Raw genomic sequence first — 6,402 nt, forward strand, 5'->3', positions numbered from 1 at the left:
TAATGTTGGACACATGTAGCCATGACGGTTCTAATGGTTTTTCTTTTTTATCCAACTGTCCACTGCTGACTTCTCATGGACAGAGTAACTCATGGATCAGTGTGTTCGTCTTGTTGTCTACACATGGAGTTTGAAAATTTCAATAAAAATAAAAAAAAGAAAGAAACAGAAACATTCAATTCCCTTCCGGGGGGGTTGAACAGGTCAATATTGAAGCGCAGTTTGCAGCAACAGCCTGATTCTCTAATGTCTGATTCTCTAATGACTGCACTCATGTTGCCATGAAAGCACCGTCCCTTGAGGAACACGCTTCCGTCCATCGTAAGGGTTTCCACTCCATCGATGCGCAGAGGCTGGAGGGATGGACGCCGATCCCGGCCGGGCAGCCGTCCTCGCACGCCAGAATTTCATTTCCACAGTGTGAATGAGTAAGAAGCTGCTACACGATTCATGAAGCCAGATTAATTTATTTTGTCCACCAAACGTTCCAGAACATTTATCAGGCGGTCGAGCCGATCACTGATCCCCGTTATTCCCCTAATAATGTCCTCCTGCAGGACCGCCTGTGTGAGGACCCTCCCTCTGGATCCCTGTGGGCCGGAGGATGCGCCGCTTGGTCCGGGTGGGCTGGAGGACTGTCCGCCACTTGTCGGCCTGGTGCTGGTGCTGGGGCCGGGGGACGGGCTGCCCGAATGCCGCTGGTCCTGGCGGATGACTCTGAGCCAGCAGGGGTGCTGCACCTCGGCGGCATGTCTGACGGATCAGTTTCTGTTAAACATGTTGGTTTATTGAATGTCTGATTCTGTGTCTTTGTTGCCTTCACATCTGTGGCAAAGCAGGTGGAAATGTTGCTAAGAAATGGAGGTGCCACTGACCCTCCAGGCTCTCGGAGTCAGCGTGGGTGGTGGTGACAATCCCCCCACAGAGGTGCTGCCCATGACTGCCACCACCCGCTGCTCAAACTCCGTCAGGTGCCCCTCTCCCTGACCCCCACCTGTCTGGCCAGCACTCCTCCAGAGGGCAGCTGAACGCCGCTTGACCTCCACCTTGAGGTCCTGTTAGTGCCATTTTCCATGTTGAAGTGAAGCCAGTTGATGATTGTAGTTGTTCATTTAGTGATTGTGCAGTGTTGAATGTAGTCCTACTTTAGCTTGCATTGTTCAGGAAGTTAGAACTGCAGACCTGCATTAGAAACAGAGAGGAAATCTTTCAGAGCGCCAGCAGAGGTGCAAGCTGATGACGTAGTGATGCTGGCGCAGGTTTAGAGAGGAAAACTGAGCTTTGTATCACTTTGATGTTCAGTAAAGGAGGAGCCAACACTTTTCTACCGTCGTCATCAAACCTCAAACACGTAGCGACTCGTTCTTCCCGTCAGTAGAAGAGGTTCAGATGTATGAACATGACGATCAACAACACTGCTGATGAGAAGGGAACTTCAGCCAATAACAGGTCCCACCACTGTTTTCATCTCGCGGGGGGCGTGGCTCTGAACCCACCTGGTTCACCCTCTCACTTCTTCTCCACTCTCAACCTTCATTGTTCATCCTAACACCACTGGACAGGCTGACCAACAGAATCTGCTGTCTCTCCTCCACCTCTCCTACCAGCACCTCCAGCTCCACGCCGTGAACCTCTTTTTCTTTAACATTGTTTTGAGAGCGCCGACAGCTGAGACCCTCTTTAAATGAATTTGAGTATTTATAGGTGGGCGTAACGGAGGCGGGCCCAGTCCTCCGACACCTGATTGGGATGTATCAAGGAAACGTGCGTGGATTCCAGCACTCACACAGATTGAGACATCCGGAGATTTTTTTGCAGAAGCAACTTTCAAGATTGTTGCAACCGCAGTTTTTTAGTATGAGATCCACGCAAGTAGTGATACACGAGGCCTCTAGACCCTGCCCCTATGGAAGGACCCGCACCCTGACCCTATGGACTGAGCTCTGTGCGGGGATGGTAGGTAGACATGGAAGATGCTCCCAGGTCCGTCTTAGCTTCCATATGAAGTTTGTCCATTTTCAGCGCTCCTCAAATGAGCAGACATAAAGAGGAAGCCTCATAATTTGTCGACGGTCCCGGAGCCACAGCTCGACAGGCCCTTGCAGCCAGGCAGCCTTGAACAACCACTCAGGCCTGAGGGCTGCTCAACTGACAGGTTCGGTTCTCCTACAGGGAGGCTGTGAAAGCTGGGAGGTTCCTTCCTGACAAGGACCAAAGGAGGCAGCAGTGCCATTTGGAACCAGTAGGATAAAGACCACCGCTGCTGAGTGGCTTTACTTGTTGACACTCCTTCATTTGTTGGTTGTTTGGTTTTTAATTTCACTGAGAATTTGTTGGGTTTTTCTTTTTATCTTTTGTTTTGACAGTGCCTTTAGTTGTTTGTTTCATTGGTGGACTTTTTGTCCTTTCATTCAAAAGTTTATTTATTTAAATAAACGTTCTTCCTTCATTTCACTACGTTCTCCGTCCTTTTTCATCCTCTCCTGATTCATTGATTTATCCTTCTATGGTTCTGGTTTTATCTGTCAGTTCTAAAATACAGTCTGCAACAGGTCGAGTCAGGTCAGGTTTATTAGTGTGTCACCAAACCCCAACCAAAGTTCTGTCCTGACTCTGTCCAAGTAGAGCAGGTCCAGCACCTCCCTCCTTCAATGAACCTCCACCCAACAATTCTCCATCAGCAGCACATCCTGCAACAGCAGCCACCAGAACCTTCCTTTACCAGCAGGAAGGTGGAGCAGATCCAGGATCAGTGGGGACGGAGAGAGAGCAGGAGAGCAGGACAGAGACAAAGACAGAGAATGGAGGAAGACAGAGAGACAGAAGGAGAGAGAGGGACAGAGATAAAGAGAGAGAGAAAGGAGGAGAGACTGATGGACAGAGACAAAGACAGAGAATGGAGGTAGACAGAGACAGAAGGAAAGAGAGGGACAGAGATAAAGAGGGAGACAATGGAGGAGAGACTGATGGACAGAGACAAAGACAGAGAATGGAGGAAGACAGAGAGACAGAAGCAAAGAGAGGGACAGAGATAAAGAGAGAGAAAGGAGGAGAGACTGGTGGACAGAGACAAAGACAGAGAATGGAAGAAGACAGAGAGACAGAAGGAAAGACAGGGACAGAGATAAAGATAGAGAGAGAGAGAAAGGAGGAGAGACTGATGGACAGAGACAAAGACAGAGAATGGAGGAAGACAGAGAGACAGAAGGAGAGAGAGGGACAGAGAGAAAGGAGGAGAGACAGATGGACAGAGACAAAGACAGAGAATGGAGGAAGACAGAGAGACAGAAGGAAAGAGAGGGACGGAGATAAAGAGGGAGAGAATGGAGGAGAGACTGATGGACAGAGACAAAGACAGAGAATGGAGGAAGACAGAGAGACAGAAGGAAAGAGAGGGACAGAGATAAAGAGGGAGAGAATGGAGGAGAGACTGATGGACAGAGACAAAGACAGAGAATGGAGGAAGACAGAGAGACAGAAGGAGAGAGAGAGAGGGACAGAGATAAAGAGGGAGAGAATGGAGGAGAGACTGATGGACAGAGACAAAGACAGAGAATGGAGGAAGACAGAGAGACAGAAGGAAAGAGAGGGACAGAGATAAAGAGGGAGAGAATGGAGGAGAGACTGATGGACAGAGACAAAGACAGAGAATGGAGGAAGACAGAGAGACAGAAGGAAAGACAGGGACAGAGATAAAGATAGAGAGAGAGAGAAAGGAGGAGAGACTGATGGACAGAGACAAAGACAGAGAATGGAGGAAGACAGAGAGACAGAAGGAGAGAGAGGGACAGAGATAAAGAGAGAGAGAAAGGAGGAGAGACTGATGGACAGAGACAAAGACAGAGAATGGAGGTAGACAGAGACAGAAGGAAAGAGAGGGACAGAGATAAAGAGAGAGAGAAAGGACGAGAGACTGATGGACAGAGACAAAGACAGAGAATGGAGGAAGACAGAGAGACAGAAGGAAAGAGAGGGACAGAGATAAAGAGGGAGAGAAAGGAGGAGAGACTGATGGACAGAGACAAAGACAGAGAATGGCGGAAGACAGAGAGACAGAAGGAAAGAGAGGGACAGAGATAAAGAGGGAGAGAAAGGAGGAGAGACTGATGGACAGACGAGGACGTGAGCAGGTGGAGCTACGGGTGGCAGCTGGAGCCTCTTCAGGTCTGGAGCCTCCTCCAGCAGCACCAGGGTCTGGGATGAGGGGAGAAGAAGAGGAGTTCGTAACACGTCTGAGGACAGGAGGAGGAGAGAGAAGCCCAGTGCATCATGGGAGATCCCAGCAGTCTGAGTGGGGGGGGGGGATTCCCAGCACACGCTACTCTGGGGCATCACACTATGTGTGTAAAGTTTGGTGTATGTAGCCCAAGTAGAAACACCAGAACCCAGTTTTGATCCTCAATTCTGCTCCAAAAGGCTCTCGGAGTGCAGCGGTCACAGACCCTGATTTTGTCCAGTTTCACAAGAGGGTAGTTTTTTTCTCTTTGAACCTAGGAAGTTGTAATTTTAGTGTGTTGTTCTGTCCTCCATAAGGATCACATCTGTGGTGGTTTCACCCCATTAAGTCCTTTCTGCTGTCCGTAAAGGGCGTGGCAAAGTCCAGTAAAGTCTATCAATGAAGCATCATAACTGGTCAAAGTTGCTCCAAATGAGATGAGATTTCTGGGAGGAGTTCACACCTCTGCCAGAAACCAACATTTAAAACTTTGAAGCCCCACCTCCTTCCTGAAGCTACTTCCTGTTTGGGAGGGGGTTCTAGAGTTATTCCACCAGATTATGATTTGATCAATTTGAGAGGCCTCACAGTTCAAGTTTCAGGTCTGTATCCACTGTAGAGGCCAAATGAGAGCAAAAGAGCAACAGGGTCAAAGGTCAACAGGCCTCATGTCTCAGCCAGGCCTCAAAGGGTTAAGTGAGCCTTTTGGAGCTCTTTTGAAAAAAGGCCTGACACCAATCTTGTTCAGGACAAACATGGAGAAGGATCTTTGGAACATTTTCACATCTTTAAGACCGCCTTGACTCCTTTTTACAGCAGGAGGCACTGAACAGCACAAAGCTGCTATTGCAGCCATCAGGCCTCATTTCTGATCAGTTATTATTGATGAAACACAGCTGAATATCAGTTATTGATTTTATTGTCATCATTGTGAACACCTGATCAGACCATCAGGCCTCATTTCTGATCAATGATTATTGTTGAAACACAGCTGAATATCAGTTATTGATTTTATTGTCATCATTGTGAACACATGATCAGACCATCAGGCCTCATTTCTGATCAATGATTATTGTTGAAACAAAGCTGAATATCAATTATTGATTTTATTGTCATCATTGTGAACACCTGATCAGACCATCAGGCCTCATTTCTGATCAATGATTATTGTTGAAACAAAGCTGAATATCAGTTATTGATTTTATTGTCATCATTGTGAACACATGATCAGACCATCAGGCCTCATTTCTGATCAATTATTATTGTTGAAACACAGCTGAATATCAATTATTGATTTTATTGTCATCATTGTGAACACCTGATCAGACAATCAGGCCTCATTTCTGATCAATGATTATTGTTGAAACAAAGCTGAATATCAGTTATTGATTTTATTGTCATCATTGTGAACACCTGATCAGACCATCAGGCCTCATTTCTGATCAATGATTATTGTTGAAACACAGCTGAATATCAGTTATTGATTTTATTGTCATCATTGTGAACACCTGATCAGACCATCAGGCCTCATTTCTGATCAATGATTATTGTTGAAACACAGCTGAATATCAGTTATTGATTTTATTGTCATCATTGTGAACACCTGATCAGACCATCAGGCCTCATTTCTGATCAATGATTATTGTTGAAACAAAGCTGAATATCAGTTATTGATTTTATTGTCATCATTGTGAACACCTGATCAGACCATCAGGCCTCATTTCTGATCAATGATTATTGTTGAAACACAGCTGATATCAGTTATTGATTTTATTGTCATCATTGTGAACACCTGATCAGACCATCAGGCCTCATTTCTGATCAATGATTATTGTTGAAACAGCTGAATATCAGTTATTGATTTTATTGTCATCATTGTGAACACCTGATCAGACCATCAGGCCTCATTTCTGATCAATGATTATTGTTGAAACAAAGCTGAATATCAGTTATTGATTTTATTGTCATCATTGTGAACACCTGATCAGACCATCAGGCCTCATTTCTGATCAATGATTATTGTTGAAACACAGCTGAATATCAGTTATTGATTTTATTGTCATCATTGTGAACACCTGATCAGACCATCAGGCCTCATTTCTGATCAATGATTATTGTTGAAACAAAGCTGAATATCAGTTATTGATTTTATTGTCATCATTGTGAACACATGATCAGACCATCAG

Source organism: Aulostomus chinensis, chromosome 5 (genome assembly GCF_037954235.1).
Source record: "Aulostomus chinensis isolate RoL2024-O1b breed Wild chromosome 5, RoL_Achi_v1.0, whole genome shotgun sequence".
Classification (NCBI taxonomy): domain Eukaryota; kingdom Metazoa; phylum Chordata; class Actinopteri; order Syngnathiformes; family Aulostomidae; genus Aulostomus; species Aulostomus chinensis.